At 45.5% G+C, this 22,859-nt stretch overlaps 1 long non-coding RNA gene across 1 annotated transcript; it reads left to right on the forward strand.

Annotated features, from left to right (window-relative positions):
- The first annotated feature begins 18,110 nt into the window (after positions 1-18,110).
- Positions 18,111-18,708, forward strand: LOC121001874. The gene is made up of 4 exons (XR_005779163.1): positions 18,111-18,150; positions 18,241-18,303; positions 18,383-18,489; positions 18,690-18,708. It is a non-coding gene; the product is annotated as an uncharacterized LOC121001874 (long non-coding RNA).
- The last annotated feature ends 4,151 nt before the right edge of the window (positions 18,709-22,859 follow it).

Here is a 22,859-nt window from a genome sequence, read left to right on the forward strand (position 1 = left end):
TTTGGTACATTTTCTGGTGCTCATAATTCCAGCATTCCTGAGGAGGAACGATTTTCCTTTTCTTTGTCTTCTATTTGGCGGAAAATCCAAAATAACCCAGATAAGATGGGCAACAGGTATAAGCGTGCGGCTGACAGGAGACGTATGAGTGGTCCGGACCTGAGAGTGGGTGATTCTGTGTGGCTGTCTACAAGAAACATTAAACTTAAGGTACCTTCTTGGAAGTTGGGACCAAGATTTATTGGTCCATATAAGATCACTGCCATTGTTAACCCTGTAGCCTTCCGTCTTGAACTTCCTCAGGCATTGAAAATCCATAACTTATTTCATAAATCGTTGTTAAAGAAATGTGTTGAACCTGTTGAGTCATCCTCCTTGCCTCCCGCTCCTGTCATGGTGGACGGCAATTTGGAATTTCAGATCAGCAGGATTGTGGACTCCCGAGTTCTCCGGAGATCCCTCCAGTATCTCGTTCATTGGAGAGGGTACGGACCAGAGGAGAGAATATGGGTTCCAGCGACCGATGTTAATGCTAGTCGTCTGGTGAGAGCATTCCACAGAGCTCATCCTGATAAGGTCGGTCCTGGGTGCCCGGAGGTCACCCGTAGAAGGGGGGGTACTGTCACACCGGTGACAGGTTTGAGAAGGTCTGAAAGATTATCTGCTCATTAGTGATCTGCAGCCGGATGGTATAGACGTTATTTCACCACGGCTCCTGCAGATGGGATCTAATCCTACCCCATCCACCGCATTAACATCGCCACAGTGCCCCAATTCCTGCAGTCCTGCTCTCCACTCATCACCCGACACCGTTTGAACCAAGCGGGGAGCTTCTACGACCGAGGCGGCCAGGGATACATTTGCGGCCTAACCGACTGGACGGATCCTCGGCCTCGATTTTCAGCAGCGGCGCGGCCCGAGCGCCGGCGCTCCATGCCAGAGGCCCTCTGATCCATCTTTGGACCCCATCGGAGCTTGGAGGGGATCGAGCAGAGACCAAGTTCCATCAGGTCAGTGCTCTCACCCTGCCTCCCCTCTCTCACTGGGTCAGACGAGGAACATCGCCATAGTGGCGGCGCTCTCCTTCTCCAGCATCCTCCCACGAGGGAGCAGAAGTTGTCTCTGCCCGCCGTCTACTGGATCCACATTAGGGGTGAGTGATCCACAGTGAGAGCCCCCAACTAAGTGCCCTGGGCTGGACCCCACTCCACATCCCTGGCCAGCCAATATATCATAGGGCTTCAGCCCTCAAAAGCTTCTGCCGATCACAGCAGACTTTGCAAAAATCAGTACAGCAGCAGCACTGCTACATTTCATTAAAGGCACAGCCTTCATTTTTTACAGTATCCTCTCCTGAGAAGGAGAGGGCCACACAGGATCACCACATACCTGATAAAAGGCACAGCCTTAATTTTTTCTGAAACATCTCCTAGTAAGCTAAGGAATAGATGTATAACACCACACCAATCTGGAGGGAAAGATAACCTGTTTCATGTATACCCTCTAAAATAGTATTACCCTGGGGCGCATGCACGAAGTTCACGGGGGTAGATGTGCGCTGAGTTAGCTCCGTGCCTGCCACTGCTGAAGGCCTGTGTAGCGCTGCCTAGCAGCTCCATGAGCATTGACCAGAGCTTCTAGCCTACCAAGACGATGACAAAAATCAAGAAATTGGGTGCCCAGCCTCTATCCCAGCCCTCTTCGCCTCTCAGGTTGCTTCCAAAATGGCGACCCTGCCCACCCCGGACGCCAATGAGGACTCTAATCATGGAATACTGGGATGCCAATCACCGGCCCCAGCCTAACCCCCTGCATCTCCACCGAGAGACCTCTTTCAAAACATCAGACAAATGTTCCAGGATGAACTAGCCCAAGCAGTAACTGAGTTCTCCCGCCAAATTCACGACCTAGGCCAACGTGTCGCTGATGTTGAAGTGAAGGCCGAAAGCATGGTGGATGCTATAGCAGCGGACCGGCATGATATTGCCCACGTAGCGCTAATAGAGGCCTTGGAGCTTAAATTGAAAGATCTAGAAAACCGCTCCAGAAGCGCAAACCTTAGTATCCGAGGGGTACCTGAGACTCTCACCTCATTGCATCAAATAGCATCAGACCCTGCTGTCCCAACAGGACGTTTCACTGGGCTCTGGGCACTCCAAAGAATCCAGACATCCCCAGGGACATTGTGCTGAAACTCCACTATCCGGACGCCCGCAACAAAATTCTTCTAACGGCACGCAATCTATCATTACTACCAGGCCTTCCTCCCACAGCAAAGCTGTTTTCTGATTTGGCACCCTCAACTCTAGGCTGCCGCAGAAATATGAAGCCTATCACATTGGCTCTCCAACAAGCCCAAATACGCTACCGATGGGGCTTTTATTTCTCTCTGACTTTTTCCCACAGCTCCAGGACCTATTCGGTTCGCTCTCTGGAGGAAGGTAAAGAAGCCCTATCCAAAGCAGGAATCCCTATGGAGACACAAGCGCCTCTACCTCCAAGGACCCCGAGACCAATGAGATCTTGGTCCAACAAAGCACGCCCATCAATGGGATCCAGAGTAGGACCCCAGAACTGCTCATACTACATCTCCCACTCCCCCCCAGTCCTCCTGGGACTGCACTTATCTGATGGGTAGGATCTGAGCCGATGGCTCCTAAAAGTCCTCCTACGCCATGAGAAGGTTCAGGGCCAGGCCTCTTGAGGTAGTGAATCCATGTTTTGGTCACTCTCCTCGATATACCCTCTGCTCAATATTGTTATTTAAATATGGTAGCCCTGTAGTGGCAGGATTATCATGTTGCCTTATGTTTCCTGGTCTGGGGGACCAAGGCCTTGACCTACTGAGTTGTTTTGGTTCTTTATTTTTTTTGTGTTCTCTGCTTTGTTCTAGTTATAACAGTGTTCTTGTATGGTATCCTTTGGTGCTATCTATTATGCTACATGAGGATTTGACTATGTGGATTTGGGGGAGAAATGGCAGTGGGGGTGGGTTGTGTGAGAGTGAGTACTCCCGTATTTGCTCTTCTCCTGCGATTACCTGTTTTTTACCATGTGTTGCATAATCTTACATAATGTTAGGGGGTTTTATTCACCCCACAAGCGTAAAAAAGAATTTATTGACTATCTAAAACATTCCCCTGATATCATTTCTCTGCAGGATTCTCACTTCTCCACCACCTCGTCCCCCTCTTATGTTCATTCTCAGTACCCTACCTTCTATACTGCTTCGTCTACATCCAAGACAAAGGGTGTGGTTACTCTCTTTAAGAATAACTTCCCCTTTCAGGTTAAACAGACCTATTCAGACTCTGATGGTAGATACCCGATTATTATAGGCACCCTTCACGATACATCCATTTGTGTCGTGAACTCTTACTCCCCTAATGAGCACCCCATTCATTTTTTCAAGAATTTAGCTGAAATAATTGAACCTCTAGAATACCAATATCTTGTATGGTGTGGGGATTTCAACTTTGTACTTGGACACCAGTCAGGACAGGTCACACACATCGGACTCACATCACCACCACACACGTGAACAAAAACAGATAGTTAGTGACACTATGCACCAACTCTCTCTCTCAGACACATGGAGAGAGCATAATGGATCAGCTAGGGGATACACTTTCTACTCCTCAGCTCACAATTCCCATACTCGAATTCACTTAATTCTTTCCTCAGCTAATGCACTCCCTCTTCTCCTATACAGTAGACACATTGTCTCAGCTTAGTCTGACCATGATGTTGTTTTTTCTGTTTTTGACGTCACGCCTAGAAGGTTGCTTCCTTTTTCTTGGCACCTCCAATGAAGCCCTGCTTTCAGACCTTGCAGTCCAGACTCAGATTGCCACTGACATAACCAATTTCTTCACCGAGAACACAACGCCTGACTCCTCTCCGCACTGGGTATGGGTAGCCCATAAGGCTTTTATCAGAGGTAAATTAATAGCTATTGGGTCAAAAAGGAAAAAAGATAGAGGACAACCACAGTCCCAATTAGAGTCTAAGCTAGCTAGACTAGTCCATGCTCACCAACAACACCCATTTTTATACCTCCAACAGGCCATCAAAACCACTAAGTTGCAACTAGACTCCATCTTGTCACATAGGACTGAAAAAGCCCTACGCTGGACCAAAGTTAAGTACTATAAATGGGCCAATAAACCTGATAAATTATTGGCTAGAAAGCTCAAATCCCAGCAACGCATTAACCAAGTCCTGCGGATTCAAACAAAAGAAGGCCAAGTCACTAGTAACCCTAACCATATATATATAAGACCTTCCATGATTTTTATCAAGCCCTTTATAAACGCCTGCACTAACTGACGCCTTCCTTTCCAAAGCCAACCTCACTAAGCTTACCTCTGACGTTCTTCTACAGCTCAATAGGGAGGTATCAGCTGAGGAAGTTGAGAAGACCCTTAAAAACCTGAAATTAGGAAAGGCCCCTGGTCCAGATGGTCTGACTGCCCTTTATTTTAAGAAATTCTCCCCAATCCTCATTCCGCACATAAGATCTTACTGTAACCATCTCCTCCAGGGTAATGCAATGCCGGATGAATTCATGGACGCTTTTAGAACAGTTATCCCCAAGCCTAACAAGAACCCTTTGTCCCCAGTTAATTATAGACTGATCTCTTTATTAAACCTTGATGCAAAGATATTCACATCAATTCTAGCTAGCAGATTAAACCTTGTACTTCCACTGTTGATCCATCCCGATCAAGTTGGATTTATCCCTCAAAGAGAAGCCCCTGATAATGTTCGCAAAATTCTCAATGTAATCTCTTGGTCACATCAGCATCAACGTCCTCTAACCTTACTTTCATTGGACCTAGAAAAAGCCTTTGATTGTCTCTCTTGGGAATATATGCTATGAGTCCTTAAAATTATGGGTTTCCATGGCCCCTTTGTCCAAGCACTAGTGCCTCTATACTCACACCACACAGCCTTCCTAAAATTACCCTCTACCTCCCCCTCTCCTGTTAATATTGGAAGAGGCACGAGACAAGGATGTCCCTTATGCCCAGCCCTCTTTTTCCTAGTGATTGAGCCGTTAGCTGCCCTTATATGGCAAGATCCTAATATCACTGGCCTTACAATTGGGACCAAGGAACTAAAAGTTAATTTATTTGCGGATGATATGCTCGTTACAATCACCAACCCAGCTGTCTCCCTTCACAACCTCAACGTCCTCCTACATGAGTTCTCTAGGGCTTCTGGACTGAAAATTAACCCTTCAAAATCTAAGGTCCTTCATTGTAACACTCCTACCAATACTGTCGCTCTGATAGAAAGGGAATTTGGTTTCCGCACCTGCCTTAACAAGCTGTCCTATATGGGAATATTCCTCACCTCACAACAGGTCCAATATGTACAAACTGAACTACATTCCCCTCCTCAGAGAGATTAGGTCTGACCTGGTTAATTGGGACTCGCCTTTATTGTCTTGGTTAGGTAGAATCCATTCCATTAAGATGGTAATATTGCCGCGTCTATTGTATCTATTCAGAACCTTGCCCATCCCGGTTCCCCTAGCGGATCTACACCAACTACATAGAGACCTCTCCTCTTTCATCTGGGCGCGTCGACGGCCGAGGATTAAACTGGAAGTCATGTTTCTTCACAAGCGATTGGGAGGCCTTTCAGTCCCTAATTTCATCAAATATTACAAAGCAGCTCGCCTAACACAGCTTCTTTTGGTCCATGGTCGTCAACGACCCTCGATATGGGTTGCCTTGGAGACGTGCATCGTTGCCCCATTTTCCTGGCCTGCATTGTTTTGGGATACAAATCCTATCCCTACTGACCTTAAATCCAAGGCCCTATTGCCTTTCTACGCTATTCAACTATGGCGATCAGTCCGTTTTAAGGCTGGCCTCCAATCCAGGCCCTCTCCCCTCACTCCTCTACTGATTAACCCAGCTGTAACGGAACGCCTAGCACCCCGACCGGGTACCTCCGTCGATAGATGCTCCTAGTGCTTCCAGAGGACTCCAAGCACTCCACTTGACACCGTCAGCACTGCAGACTCCACGAACCGCCGAAGCTTGGTGGAGGTCTTGCCGTCTCCTACCCACCCTGGACCTACGACAAGGCTCCAGGCTCCAGTGGGTGAACCTCTCCTAAATCCAGAGACAGGAACAAGGAGCAAGCTCTTACAAGAGCTTATACTCAGGGGAGTATTGTGATATAGCAATCCCCAAGAGTGTAGTTATTGCATCCCCCAAACATGAGCCAAGACTTCATGAAGGTATAAAACAGGAACACCTTTATTGAGGGCTACCCGCCCGTATTTATGCAGGTCCCCATCTGGTGGACACGCCCCTAGTGGACCAGAAGGAAGACTGCGACACAGGACAGATATACAGCAACTCAGGATACACAGACACAACACATCCCCACAATGCATCATGGTTTCCTCCTCTCTGCCCTGGAGACACCCGAGGAGTAATCCAATTATCTCTCAAGACAAAGGGAAATCGCCAATACACATGTGGGAACAACCGGACAGCAATCACCACCCAAACACACAATGTCACACCCCCACAGCAAACACAGACATTTAACATATTCCCAGATAGCTCAAGTCTGAGTGCATATCATTAGGTGAATGGTACTCAGAATACACAAATACAATACAATTAGCTATCTGGGAACCCTCACATAACAAAATACAATTGCAAAGACAGATTTAAGCTGTGCGGCCGGTCTGTCTGCTCCTTTAAAGTTAGTATGGGCCATAATCCTGAGGCAAGAGGCTGATAAACAGGCCTCTCCAAAACCCAGTGGCGAGGTTGGTTTCGCCACACCAGCCTTCCCACCTGGGATGGACTTGAGTGATTTCTCATGGTGGTCCGCCAATCGTTTGACAAAACTGCATGACTTCCTTATTGCTGGTAAATTACCATCTGCAGATCAGTTAAGGTCTAAATACTGTATCCCCACATCTGAAAGCTAATCCAGATTTTGTCCTTTTGGCGGTCCATTGTGGGGACTATCTCATCCATTTCATGCTCTCCTTTTGAATGTTTTATCTTACATTCTTTTAGAAGAGTAGGACTGATATCTCTCCTCTATTGTTGGTTAAATACTCCATCCGGTGACATCAAGTTGCCCTATATGTTAAAGTGGGAGGAGGACATCCATTGCTCAATGTCTTTAGCTAAATGGCACACGTGCTGTGAAACGATCACCAGGGGCAGCTGGCAAATATCCCTAGTGGAAACTTATTTTAAGGTTCTCCACAGGGCTTATTTAGTACCCAAAAGGTTACATCGTATATATCCATCGGTCTCACCTCTTTGTTTACGAGGCTGCAGCGCTACTGGATCAATGTACCATATATGGTGGGCATCCCCTGTAGCAAGCTCGTTTTGGTCAGGAGTTTGTGCAGTCTTGTCGGACGTTTTAGGCACCAATTTCCATAAGACCCCATCAGTTTGTCTCCTTGGAGATAAGCCTGTAAACTTAAAATACGCCCTATTTAAGTTGGCCCAACAATTTTTGCTCACGGCGCGCATTCACATAGCGGCCAAATGGTGATCCAACACCCTCTGTCTTTCTGAGGTTGTGCAGCGGATGGATAGAATGGGCATATAAGAAAAAATTGCAGCCACAATGGGGGATACAATGTAATCATACTCGAAACTCTGGCAGTCGTGGCTGGCCTCCTCCAACACTTCTCATAGAATACCCTACTTGTCATTATAAAGTTAGTTAGAGGTTCTTAACCCCCCATAGTGTATGCTCCGAGATCCCTGGGGTACACTCTGTCTGCAACACCTGCCCCCTCTATGTGGCTAAGAATTCCAAAAAGCCTTAATTTTACTAGGATACCATGTTTTTATTACCTGTTGTATGTGAATTTATTGATTTTATTGTTATTATTTGTTGTTTTCTTGTCCACCAATCCCTGGTTGCTTGATACTACATGCATAAAATTATACACTTATTAACCACCTCCTGCGTGAGGTGCAATTCTGCAATATGGCTTTTGATTTTGTAACTGTACCTTTTTGTTGTTATTTAATAAAACCAACTTTTGAAACTAAAAATGCTATTATTGTGTAAAACAAAAATAAATAAGAAATAGTATACATATTAGGTATTGCCACGTCTGTAATGATCTGCAGGGCCGGTGCAAGGATTTTTGTCAACACAAGCGAATCTACATTTTGGCGCATTTCTGCCCCTCATGATTCATGTCCATTTCTTGCCCCCCATGTGCTAATATCATAGTGCCATCCTCTCCCCCTGCCCCCTAATGTGCCAGTATCAAGTGCCTCTCTCCTCCCCCCTCCATGTGCTAGTATCATGGCGCCAATAGCCCCCCCCCCCCTCCCCCGTGGCAGTAAAGTAACAGTCCGGTATTAAAAAAAACAAAAAAAACACTTTTATACTTACCTCCATGCCATGCAGGCCTCTTCCGGCCTGTGTTCCCACCAGCCTCTAGTGTTGAAGATTTGGTGCTTGTGTTCTTATTTAGCCTGTCTTTCAGAAAAGTTTATGCTGGGATTCGAACCCATGACCTTCTGTATCAGAGGCAAAGCACTTACCCACACAGCTATGATAGCTGTATAGCCAGTTACTTTAAAAAAATATATATAAGACTTCTACTGTAGATACCTAGTGTAAATCCATACACATGACCGCTGCCCCAGTACACTGTGTATGGATGTAGCAGGGCTGGGTGTGTTGGGGCAGCTGTCATGTGTATGGATGTACACTAGGTATCAAAGTTACCTACAGTAGAAGTCATATATATATATATATATATATATATATATATATATTTATTTATTTATTTATTTATTTTTATATATTTTTTTTTTTTTTTTTTTTTTAAGTAACTGGCTATACAGCTCTCATAGCTGTGTGGGTAAGTGCTTTGCCTCTGATGTGAAAGATTGCGAGTTTGAATCCCAGGAGAAACTTTTCTGAAAGACATGCTAAATGAGATTTAAATACACCAGGGTCTCGTAGCTCACTGTGTGTGTGTGTGTGTGTTTTGTGTTGCTGCGGCTGCTGTCTCAGCCTGTCAGCTGCGTGCCGCTCGCTCTGTGACTGAGACAGTGAAGGCCGGGGGGCGGCCGGGCTGCATGGTACACAGGCTCAGCGGGGTAAGTGTAAGTTAGCAAGTTAATTGTTTTACGCCACCCCCCCTTCTCTGCGCCATCAAGCAGACGCTTGGGCTGCCTTATGATAGAGCCGGCCCTGGCGATCTGCTCTATAAAAATGTCACATGACCTAACCCCTCAGGTGAATGCTGTAAAAATAAATAAAAACTGTGCTAAAACAACCAATTTTTTGGTCACCTTGCCCCATAAAGTGTAATAATGAATGATCAAAAAATCATATGCACCCAAAAATTATACCAATAAAAACTTTCAACTGTCCCTGCAAAAATCAAGCCCCTGCACAAGATATGGGGTTCAGAAAATAGACACAAAAACAATTTTCTTTTCAAAAATGCTTTATTATGTAAAACTAAAACAAACAAAGAAAGTAGACATATTTGATATCATTGCATCCATAACAACCTGCTCTATAAAAATAGCATGAACTACCCTGATGAATGTTGTAAAAAATAAAAAATAAAAATGGTGGCAAAACAGCAATTTTTTGGTTACCTTGCCTCACAAAAAACACTGAATTAGAAGACATAGTATGAAAAACACAAACTGATAAGCATAAGGTTTGTCAGTAAGTATTTTGCACTAAACACAAACATAATCATCCTGAGGCTTCGTTCACATCACCGTTCGGCTTTCCGTTATATTCTTCCGTCAGAGGATGAATAAAACTGAAAATAACGACTCCGTTTAAAATCCCATTCACTTGTATTGATTGCATAAACTGTCAGTTACACTCCGTTTGGCACCATTCCGCCATCTCTACGTTAATTTAGACGGAAAAAATAATCCTACATGCAGGACTTTTTCTCCCATCTTAAATAACGGATTCTCAACGTATCCGTTACTTTTTGCATTGTAGTCAATGAGTAACGGATTGAAACGGAGTACATTGTATGTGATCATGTATGCACTCCGTTATTCTGTTCCGTTTTTAGTTCTGAGCATGCTCAAATGGAAAAGTCTTCTGTCTGCAAAAGTTCTCTAGTGACTGAAAAAAGAACATGTGACCGTCACCTGACCCTCCCAACGACCATTTTAAAAGCTTACTAGATGAGATCACACTGCAGAAAGCATTTCTAGTCAAAAAAAGTAAGTAAAAGTTTAATGCAAGTTTAAAAAAGTGTAAAATCATGTTCCTACCAAATGTATTGCTGCAGGATAGCATGAAATATTTGCATATAGGAATGTCAGCCACGTCTGTCCACATCCACAGCAATCCATTGAATACCATGGACATAGCCACCATGTGTGTGCTGTTTTTTCGCCCCTGTGCTTTAATGTACAGTACTATGTTATGGCTCTGTGACCATACTGTGAACTGCACACGATGGGTTCAAAATACATAAGAACAGAGCCCGTGCACTCCATTTTGTGCATGTTTCCATACAATTTCTGATCAGTGCCTCCACTTTAACCACCTCAGCCCCCAGTGCTTAAACACCCTGAAAGACCAGGCCACTTTTTACACTTCTGACCTACACTACTTTCACCGTTTATTGCTCGGTCATGCAACTTACCACCCAAATGAATTTTATCTCCTTTTCTTCTCACTAATAGAGCTTTCATTTGGTGGTATTTCATTCCTGCTGACATTTTTACTTTTTTTGTTATTAATCGAAATTTAACGATTTTTTTTTGCAAAAAACTGCCATTTTTCACTTTCAGTTGTCAAATTTTGCAGAAAAAACGAGATCCATATATAAATTTTGCTCTAAATTTATTGTTCTACATGTCTTTGATAAAAAAAAAATGTTTGGGTAAAAAAAAATGGTTTGGGTAAAAGTTATAGCGTTTACAAACTATGGTACAAAAATGTGAATTTCCGCTTTTTGAAGCAGCTCTGACTTTCTGAGCACCTGTCATGTTTGCTGAGGTTCTACAATGCCCAGACAGTACAAACACCCCACAAATGACCCCATTTCGGAAAGTACACACCCTAAGGTATTCGCTGATGGGCATAGTGAGTTCATAGAACTTTTTATTTTTTGTCACAAGTTAGCGGAAAATGATGATTTTTTATTTTTTTTTTTTCTTACAAAGTCTCATATTCCACTAACTTGTGACAAAAAATAAAAAATTCTATGAACTCACTATGCCCATCACGAAATACCTTGGGGTCTCTTCTTTTCAAAATGGGGTCACTTGTGGGGTAGTTATACTGCCCTGGCATTCTAGGGGCCCAAATGTGTGGTAAGGAGTTTGAAATCAAATTCTGTAAAAAATGACGAGTGAAATCCGAAAGGTGCTCTTTGGAATATGGGCCCCTTTGCCCACCTAGGCTGCAAAAAAGTGTCACACATCTGGTATCTCTGTATTCAGGAGAAGTTGAGGAATGTGTTTTGGGGTGTCTTTTCACATATACCCATGCTGGGTGAGATAAATATCTTGGTCAAATGCCAACTTTGTATAAAAAAATGGCAAAAGTTGTCTTTTGCCAAGATATTTCTCTCACCCAGCATGGGTATATGTAAAATGACACCCCAAAACACATTTCCCACCTTCTCCTGAGTACGGAGATACCAGATGTGTGACACTTTTTTGCAGCCTAGGTGGGCAAAGGGGCCCATATTCCAAAGAGCACCTTTCAGATTTCACAGGTAATTTTTTACAGAATTTGATTTCAAACTCCTTACCAAACATTTGGGCCCCTAGAATGCCAGGGCAGTATAACTACCCCACAAGTGACCCCATTTTGGAAAGAAGAGACCCCAAGGTATTCGCTGATGGGCATAGTGAGTTCATGGAAGTTTTTATTTTTTGTCACAAGTTAGTGGAATATGAGACTTTGTATGAAAAAAAAAAAAAATCATCATTTTCCACTAACTTGTGACAAAAAATAAAAAATTCTAGGAACTCGCCATGCCCCTCACGGAATACCTTGGGGTGTCTTCTTTCCAAAATGGGGTCACTTGTGGGGTAGTTATACTGCCCTGGCATTTTCCAGGGGCCCTAATGTGTGGTAAGTAGGTTAATGACCTGTGAAATCCGAAAGGTGCTCTTTGAAATGTGGGCCCCTTTGCCCACCTAGGCTGCAAAAAAGTGTCACACATCTGGTATCTCCGTACTCAGGAGAAGGTGGGGAATGTGTTTTGGGGTGTCATTTTACATATACCCATGCTGGGTGAGAGAAATATCTTGGCAAAAGACAACTTTTCCCATTTTTTTATACAAAGTTGGCATTTGACCAAGATATTTATCTCACCCAGCATGGGTATATGTAAAAAGACACCCCAAAACACATTCCTCAACTTCTCCTGAATACAGAGATACCAGATGTGTGACACTTTTTTGCAGCCTAGGTGGGCAAAGGTGCCCAAATTCCTTTTAGGAGGGCATTTTTAGACATTTAAATACCAGACTTCTTCTCACGCTTTGGGGCCCCTAAAATGCCAGGGCAGTATAAATACCCCACATGTGACCCCATTTTGGAAAGAAGACACCCCAAGGTATTCAATGAGGGGCATGGCGAGTTCATTGAAAAAAAAAATTTTGGCACAAGTTAGCGGAAATTGATTTTTTTGATTTTGTTCTCACAAAGTCTCCCTTTCCGCTAACTTGGGACAAAAATTTCAATCTTTCATGGACTCAATATGCCCCTCAGCGAATACCTTGGGGTGTCTTCTTTCCAAAATGGTGTTATTTGTGGGGTGTTTGTACTGCCCTGGCATTTGAGGGTCTCCGCAATCATTACATGTATGCCCAGCATTAGGAGTTTCTGCTATTCTCCTTATATTGAGCATACGGGTAATGAGATTTTTTTTTTCCGTTCAGCCTCTGGGCTGAAAGAAAAAAATGAACGGCACAGATTTCTTCATTCGCATCGATCAATGTGGATGAAAAAATCTCTGCCAAAAAAAGAAAAAGGAGGGGAAAGGCATCTGCCAGGACATAGGAGCTCCGCCCAACATCCATACCCACTTCAGCTCGTATGCCCTGGCAAACCAGATTTCTCCATTCACATCAATCGATGTGGATGAATAAATCATTGCCGGGATTTTTTTTTTTATATATACAAAGTGTTTGCCAAAGTATATGAACACCGCCACCTCCTCAGCTCATATGCCTCGGCAAACATATCTTTTACTGCAGAGGAGAAATCTCGTCTTGCAGCGCCGCATACACCAACTTGCGTGTAATCTGACAGCAGCGCAATGCTTCTGTCCGAATGCACATCAGTGCTGCAGCTGGTCGATCGGTTGGTCCACCTGGAAGGTAAAAAAAACAAAACAAAAAAGAAAAAGAAAAAACCAGGCCGCAAAGCAATAACTTTATTAACTTTAGAACAGAACATATTAACTTTTTTTAACTTTTTTACTTACCGGTAATTTTTTTTTTGTTTATTTTTTTTTACCTTTATAGAACAAACCTCTCCTTCCCCATGGGACAATGTGCAAAGCGCAAATCGCCCAAAGATGTGGCGAAGTACGTTATGCACTTTATCCCAGGTGAAAGGAGAGGTTTGCAGCAGCTGAGAGTAAAAGGGCCCTAATAGCCCTGTGTGTCTGTCCTGTGAGATGCAATCCCTATGCTAGGTGTACCTGTGTGTGGTACTTCCGGAAACACTCACCAAAGCATAGGGCAGGGTGGTCAGGACAGTCAGGACAGAAATAGCGGGTGTCACGCCTTATTCCACTCCTGCTACAGACACGACATCTTTTTCGGGGTGACGGTTGGGTTGAGGTACCAGGAACGACACTGGGGAAATGTTGCACGTGTAGATGGCTAACTACACTGGTGGATGGGGCCACGGAACCTCCTGGGTAAAGGAGGTTCTCGATGATCTCTTCCTGGAATTTGAGGAAAGATCGTGTTCTCCCAGCCTTACTGTAGAGAGCAAAACTATTGTACAGCGCCAATTGAATTAAATATACAGACACCTTCTTATACCAGCGTCTGGTTCTGCGGGAAACTAAATACGGAGACAACATCTGGTCATTGAAGTCCACCCCTCCCATGAGCGCATTATAGTTGTGGACACAGAGGGGCTTTTCAATGACACGGGTTGCTCGCTCAATTTGGATTGTCGTGTCTGCGTGAATGGAGGAGAGCATGTAAACGTCACGCTTGTCTCTCCATTTCACCGCGAGCAGTTCTTCGTTACACAAGGCAGCGCTCTCCCCCCTTGCAAGACGGGTGGTTACAAGCCGTTGGGGGAAGCCCACGCGACTAGTTCGCGCGGTGCCACAGGCGCAAATCCGTTCTAGAAACAAATGCCTAAAGAGGGCCACACTTGTGTAAAAATTGTCCACATAAAGATGGTACCCCTTGCCGAATAAGGGTGACACCAAGTCCCAGACTGTCTTCCCACTGCTCCCCAGGTAGTCAGGGCAACCGACCGGCTCCAGGGTCTGATCTTTTCCCTCATAGATCCGAAATTTGTGGGTATAGCCTGTGGCCCTTTCACAGAGCTTATACAATTTGACCCCATACCGGGCACGCTTGCTTGGGATGTACTGTTTGAAGCCAAGGCGCCCGGTAAAATGTATTAGGGACTCGTCTACGCAGATGTTTTGCTCGGGGGTATACAAATCTGCAAATTTCTGGTTGAAATGGTCTATGAGGGGCCGAATTTTGTGGAGCCGGTCAAAAGCTGGGTGGCCTCTGGGACGGGAGGTGGTGTTGTCGCTAAAATGCAGGAAACGGAGGATGGCCTCAAATCGTGCCCTGGACATAGCAGCAGAGAACATGGGCATGTGATGAATCGGGTGCGTGGACCAATATGACCGCTATTCATGCTTTTTTGTCAGACCCATGTTGAGGAGAAGGCCCAAAAAAATTTTAAGTTCGGAAACTTGGACTGGTTTCCACCGGAAAGGCTGGGCATAAAAGCTTCCCGGGTTGGCGGATATAAATTGTGTGGCATACCGGTTTGTCTCTGCCACGACTAAGTCCAAGAGCTCCGCAGTCAAGAACAGCTCAAAAAATCCCAGGGCCGAACCGATTTGAGCTGTCTCAACCCGAACTCCAGACTGGGCGGTGAAAGGGGGAACTACAGGTGCGGCTGAAGTTGGTGACTGCCAATCAGGGTTTACCAGCACCTCAGGGATTCTAGGGGCTCTACGGGCCTGTCTGTGCGGTGGCTGCGACGGGGTAACTAGTGCACGTGCCACCGTACCAGCTTCAACTGCCCTTCTGGTGCTCGCCACGTCACCATGTTGTACTGCAGTGCTAGTAGTAGGTCCAGGGAGGGCTGCGCTGCTGGTGTATGCCTCACCACGTGATCCGGCAGCGACAGCCCCACTCTGCTGCTCTTGAAGCGGATCCTGCATAACCTGTGGTCTAGCGACACGGGGCCGGGTACGCCTGGTGCTGCCAGGGACCTCCACCTCCTCGTCCGAACTTTGGGTCAGAGAGCCACTGCTTTCCACAGGTTCATATTCTGACCCGCTAGATTCGTCAGATGAGGGTTCCCACTCCTCATCCGACTGGGTCAGAATCCTGTAGGCCTCTTCAGAAGAATACCCCCTGTTTGACATTTGGACTACTAAATTTAGGGGTATTCCCTGAGACTACCCAAGAAAAAAAGCAAGCCTGTCTTACAAAGGGGAGGCTAGCGAAGTACCAGAGGCCGTTGCGGTTGATAAAAAATATCAAAACTGATTTTTTTATCGCCGCAGTGCGTGTAAAATGAATGTGCAGTGATCAAAATATATATATTTTTTGTCACTGCGGTGGGGCGGGCGTGGGTGAACGCACGTGTGGGCGACCGATCAGGCCTGATCGGGAAAACACTGCGTTTTGGGTGGAGGGCGAACTAAAGTGACACTAATACTATTATAGATCTGACCGTGATCAGTTTTGATCACTTACAGATACTATAAAAGTACAAATGCTGATTAGCGATACGCTATTCAGCGAATAAAAGTGACTGCGGTGCGGTGGGGTGGGCGCTAACTGACGCTAACTACCTAACCAAGAGGCCTAAACTATTCCTAAAACCTAACAGCCAATACCAGTGAAAAAAAAAATGTGACAGTTTACACTGATCACTTTTTTTCCTTTCACTAGTGATTGACAGGGGCGATCAAAGGGGTGATCAAAGGGTTAATTGGGGTGCAGGGGGGTGATCTGGGGCTAAGGTGTAGTGTTTGGTGTACTCACAGTTCAGTCTGCTCCTGTGCTGGATCCAACCGACGAAAAGGACCAGCACAGGAGCAGACAAGCCATATAACAGATCATATTTACTAATATGATCTGTTATATGACTTTTGATTGGATTTTTTGAAAATCGCCAGCCTGCCAGCCAATGATCGTTGCTGGCAGGCTGGTGACAAACTTGTTCTTTGAATTTTGCCGGCCCGCGATGCGCATGCGCGGGCCGGCTTTGAGCGAAATCTCGCGTCTCGCGAGATGACGCGTATATGCGTGATTGTGCGCAGCGCTGCCACCTCCGGAACGCGAATCTGCGTACAGCGGTCCGGAGGTGGTTAAAAATGGTCGTATTGGACATATAGCATACACATTCAAGACAATCGGTATGCAGCCAGATGTTTGCTTGTCTGATGAATCTACACACCTATAGTTTTCAGTCTGATATACAGGCACGCTTAATGGAATCAATTGCCCAATGTGACAAAAGTTGTCCTGAAATATTTTTTTTTCATGCCTAAAATATAGCTTGCTATCCTGCAAGTGCAATGTTCGCAGTATGGGAACAGGTCTGTGTTCCTTCTTTGCCATCATGACACGTGTTGAATAATTGATGTCAATGTATTTTTTTTATCTAATTACTAAAATCAAGTATGACGATTTTTTTCAGAAATGTCACAAAACAGCAGTGACCACAGTACCCCTCCATTGGAGATTGTGGTAAGTAGACAGGATTCTTTCTCTGACTATCGGTCTTTTGTCTGTCTGTCTGTATGTCTCTGTCTGTCTCTCTCTGTGTCTCGCGCTCTGTCTATCTATTTGTGTGTGTGTGTGTGTGTGTGTGTATATATGTATATGTATATGTGTATATATATATATTATATATACAGTACAGACCAAAAGTTTGGACACACCTTCTCAAAGAGTTTTCTTTATTTTCATGACTATGAAGGCATCAAAACTATGAATTAACACATGTGGAATTATATACATAACAAACAAGTGTGAAACAACTGAAAATATGTCATATTCTAGGTTCTTCAAAGTAGCCACCTTTTGCTTTGATTACTGCTTTGCACACTCTTGGCATTCTCTTGATGAGCTTCAAGAGGTAGTCCCCTGAAATGGTCTTCCAACAGTCTTGAAGGAGTTCCCAGACATGCTTAGCACTTGTTGGCCCTTTTGCCTTCACTCTGCGGTCCAGCTCACCCCAAACCATCTCGATTGGGTTCAGGTCCGGTGACTGTGGAGGCCAGGTCATCTGGCGCAGCACCCCATCACTCTCCTTCATGGTCAAATAGCCCTTACTTTCAAAGTTTTCCCAATTTTTTGGCTGACTGACTGACCTTCATTTCTTAAAGTAATGATGGCCACTCGTTTTTCTTTACTTAGCTGCTTTTTTCTTGCCATAATACAAATTCTAACAGTCTATTCAGTAGGACTATCAGCTGTGTATCCACCTGACTTCTCCTCAACGCAACTGAAGGTCCCAACCCCATTTATAAGGCAAGAAATCCCACTTATTAAACCTGACAGAGCACACCTGTGAAGTGAAAACTATTTCAGGGGACTACCTCTTGAAGCTCATCAAGAGAATGCCAAGAGTGTGAAAAGCAGTAATCAAAGCAAAAGGTGGCTACTTTGAAGCACCTAGAATATGACATATTTTCAGTTGTTTCACACTTGTTTGTTATGTATATAATTCCACATGTGTTAATTCATAGTTGTGATGCCTTCAGTGGGAATCTACAATTTTCATAGTCATGAAAATAAAGAAAACTCTTTGAATGAGAAGGTGTGTCCAAACTTTTGGTCTGTACTGTATATACTAATTAATTTTTGTCAAACAATATTTCAGGAGCAATCATCATCTAGCAGGTCACAAGATGAAACGGAGAGGACACACTCCTAAATGGAGACAGTATGTATTTAGAAAATGGGGTATACTATACCCTAATACTAAATACTATTTCAACACTAGATAAAAAAAAAAATTCATATTGTTTTATAGGAATTCAGCCAAAGACAACCTTTAACAGATGTGGGCAGGACAAGTACTCACGAGCCAAGACAGGTATACTTGAATAGCAATGGAAAGAGACGCTAATAAAGTTTACAGCATAATCATTTTGAACCATTTCTATTAACTTTAGGAGGAGGCAGTCATTTCTCCTCCAGCAACAAGACCACGTGGCCCAGTTCCTAGGGGTCGTGGAAGGAGATCTCTTCGTGAGGTCATGCCCGTGGTCGCCGTGGGACTGTGAGCATATATTTGCTTCCGTTATAGATGTTCAATCTCTGCCACTCCAGTAGCGGTGAAACTACAACTCACACCATGTTCCATTTTACATATGATGTTCCAAGAACACCTATGAAGTGTGCATCCTGGAAGAGTTTCACCACAGCTGGAGTGTTGGCGGTTTCACATCAAACTTCATTAATAATTATCACTGTCTATAGGTTTCCAGAAGCCACTCGGATGAGGATGTTCCAACAAGCATCCATTTTGACCAGGAACTCCTCATCCATCTCGTGGAGGAGAGACCGGCACTGTGGCGAAACCAACCTCGCCACAGTGTTTTGGAGGGGGCTGTTTGCCAGCCTCCTGCCCCAGGATTATGGCCCATACTAACTTTGAAGGAGAAGACAGACTTCCATGGAATTCGGGAACCCCTGCTCGAATCTGGGTGATTTTTGGATAAGTTGTTCACCCAGATCAGAGCTATCCATGGATGTATACATCATGGGATGTGTGGGGTTTTGAGGTGTTTTCTGTGTGTTGGGAAAAATGTGTGTTTTCTGTCTGGTAGTGATTAAGTTAGCCCATTACGTTTGGTAATTGTATTTTGTGGATTGCATCTCAGACAATGCCAGTGTGGTAGTTAATTGCGTCTCAGACAATGCTCATTTTTGTTGATTGCGTTACAGACAGAGGGAAGGGGATTTTGTGTACAATTGCTGGGAGGGTTTCAATACTGTAAATGCATGTGATTGGCTAAAATATAAACTGTCACAGTCTTTTACAAGGGCCCCAGGGGGAGTGTCACTTGCTAGGAGACCTGCATAAAAGGCTGAAAAATAACCCATTAAAGAGTTCCTGCTTTGCCCCTTTATGAAGTCTTGGCTCATGTTTGGGGGATGGGATAACTACACTCTTGGGGATTGCTATATCATAATACTCCCCTGAGTATAAGCTCTTGTAAGAGCTTGTTCCTGGTTCCTGTCTCTGCATTTAGGAGAGGTTCACCCACTGGAGCCTTGTCGTAGGTCCAGGGTGGGTAGGAGACGGCAAGACCTCCACCAAGCTTCAGCGGTTCGTGGGGTCTGCAGCGCTGACTGTGTCAAGTGGAGTGCTTGGAGTCCTCTGGAAGCACTAGGAGCACCTATCAACGGAGGTACCCGGTCGGGGTGCTAGGCGTTCTGTTACATTGGTGGCAGTGGTGGGATGGCGTCCTAGTGTGAGGAGAAGCAGCTCGGAGACACCGTTCGTGGATTTACAAAATTGAGGGCAACGCTAGTATCCGTACAGCGCCCCTGGCTACAGCAATATGGATGCCGTTGGTTCCTGCACAGCATTCCATGAGGAAGATCACCCGGATTACAGGGATGCCGAGCGGAAAGGCGTATGGCACCAGGCCCTTGAGGACATGCAGCGTCGGAGGGGTGAGAGTCTTCCCAGTGAGGAGCAGAGATTACAAATGTGATTGGCGCTGCGACTACCTCTACTGGGAGAGCAACCATTGACGGAGTGGGTGTCAGAGCTTGAGACACTGGTATGGCAGGAAACCTGGCTGGATGACGCTTACCAAGCACTATGGTGGGACACAGTATGACAGTCTCCATGGATGGAGGAGTACGCCAAGCCCAAAGGTGAGGAATATAATTGCCCTGGGTTATTGTGGGAGTCTTTTGAAGACATTGACTTTGGGAGCACAGAAGAATCTAGATTTTGGGACATTACTGACTACAGGGGGGACTTGCATAATTGGCATACAACTAGTGGGGTGAGGGCAGATCTGACCTTTCTGGTCCAAAGGGAGTGGGAGCTGGAGCAAGATTATCAACAGTTGTTTCGCTCCATTCAAGCCCAGCGCAAGATGCAAGACAGTTGGATACCAGGCCCAGACCTGCAGCCCTACCCCTGGCAAGTCACAGCTGAGGTATCCCCTACTTCCTCACCAACTGTGGAGGTAGGGGACTTCATAGACTGGTACTGGGAGGAATCCCAGTCGGCAGGTGGAGATGGGACCGTAGTCACTCCACCGGCCCAACAGGGTGGCTGGGGAGGCGGCCTAGATCCCCAACTGCCACTGGGAGTCCAGGGGGAGGAGATGGTCGGTCCCTCACCCCTGCAACAACCAGCATCACGGGTAGTGGAGACAGTCGGTCTCACTCCCCAGCGGCAGTGTACTTTGAAGGGAGAGGAGACAACCGGTCTCTCTCCCCAACCACAGGGGGACAACACCCCTAACTCCGATGGTGCAGATGGGACCGCAGTCTCTGCACCAGGCCTACCGGGATGCTGGACGGCCGGTACGGATGCCCCACCAACCCTGCAGGAATGCCAGGAGGAGGAGGTAAACGATCGCTCCTCTCCACAGCTGATCCGCAACAAGGTCCTGGGGCAGGATTCCCTGACCCCATCCCAGCGGAAGAGCTGGCATCTGGGCAGAGCACAGTCGGCCTCTGCCCACCCCTATCCTCTTCTCCAGAGGCGGACTTCCCACAGGCTACCCCAGCGGAAGAGCTGGCATCTGGGCAGAGCGCAGTCGGCCTCTGCCCTCCCCTATCCTCTTGTCCAGAGGCTGACTCCCCACTGGCTACCCCAGCAGAAGAGCTGGCATCTGGGCAGAGCGCAGTCGGCCTCTGCCCACCAAGTACCTACAGCTCCAAGCTAGCGAACCACAAGAAAGCAAGGAGTAGCAGATGCCCACTCAACAGCTGGGGACATACAGAACAGAGTCAGGCCCCAAAATTCAACAGGTCCAGTATTGGGTTGTGGGTGGACTGCCAGACTAACTCAGGTACTGACCGGCGTGAGGTCAGGTATCTGGTTAGTCTTCCCTGGGAGGGGGAGATGTGTGGCAAAACCAACCTCGCCACAGTGTTTTGGAGGGGGATGTTTGCCAGCCTCCTGCCCCAGGATTATGGCCCATACTAACTTTGAAGGAGAAGACAGACCGGCCGCACAGCTTAAATCTGTGGAACTGTTTTGGGCAGGAAAGCCATGCTTGCGGCCGGCCAAATGTGACTTTCATGGAATTCGGGAACCCCTGCTCGGATCTGGGTGATTTTTGGATACGTTGTTCACCCAGATCAGAGCTATCCATGGATGTACAAACTGGATTCCAAAAAAGTTGGGACACTAAACAAATTGTGAATAAAAACTGAATGCAATGATGTGGAGATGGCAAATGTCAATATTTTATTTGTAATAGAACGTAGATGACAGATCAAACGTTTAATCCAAGTAAATGTATCATTTTAAAGGAAAAATACGTTGATTCCAAATTTCACGGTGTCAACAAATCCAAAAAAAGTTGGGACAAGTAGCAATAAGAGGCTGGAAAAATTAAATTTGAGCATAACGAAGAGCTGGAAGACCAATTAACACTAATTAGGTCAATTGGCAACATGATTGGGTATAAAAAGAGCTTCTCAGAGTGGCAGTGTCTCTCAGAAGCCAAGATGGGTAGAGGATCACCAATTCCCACAATGTTGCGCAGAAAGATAGTGGAGCAATATCAGAAAGGTGTTACCCAGCGAAAAATTGCAAAGACTTTGTTTGAAATCTCTTTTTATTGATCAAATAAACAAAGATCATCACATAGTATAAGGCGTAATATAGCGTGCATCACATCACAATCAAATTTAGGTATACAGCATCAAAGGCATTGCCTAACAATACAAGCTAGGATGTGACCACCACTTGTCTAGGGCTAAAAGGCCCTTAAAGCGATCGATCTTACAGTACAAATATACATAACAACAGTTACATATCAATAAAGGAAGGGGAAAAAACAAAGCCCCAACATTGTTTCAACCCTAAGTATATTGTGTAACTCGCTCAGGTCAGTAGTGGAGGTAGGACTGTTCGTATTGTCTGAGATATGGTACAAACATATATTGACTGTGTGTCACCAGAGTAGGTCTCTATAATGGGCCGGGTAGAAAACGGGCAGGAGGGGAGAAATAATGGCCATCTACCACAAATCTTATTCAGAGTCCCATTGTTGGGAGTTGAGAAGATCTGATCTATATTTTAACCAAGGTTGCCAGAGCTGCAAAAATCTGTCTCTGCTGTGATACGTCCAACCTATCAATTCCTCCATCTGACACATCTGGTGAACCCTATTGCGCCACATCCCTAGTGATGGTGGATCAATTGATCTCCACTTTACTGGGATCAAAAGCTTTGCGCCATGAGCAGATGTGTGGCCAAGTTGTTTTTCCCCGGACGAAAGTCTGGAGTAGGTAACCAGAGTAAGATCAGCTGGGCTGAGAGTTTCAGGGTCATTGTACAAATTACATTAATAGCAGACTCAATACCTTCCCAGTAGGGTCTGATGGCCGGGCAAGACCACCAGATGTGTGATAGGGAGCCAGTGGCGGCAGTACACCTCCAGCAAA

Source organism: Bufo bufo, chromosome 5 (genome assembly GCF_905171765.1).
Source record: "Bufo bufo chromosome 5, aBufBuf1.1, whole genome shotgun sequence".
NCBI classification, from domain to species: Eukaryota; Metazoa; Chordata; class Amphibia; order Anura; family Bufonidae; genus Bufo; species Bufo bufo.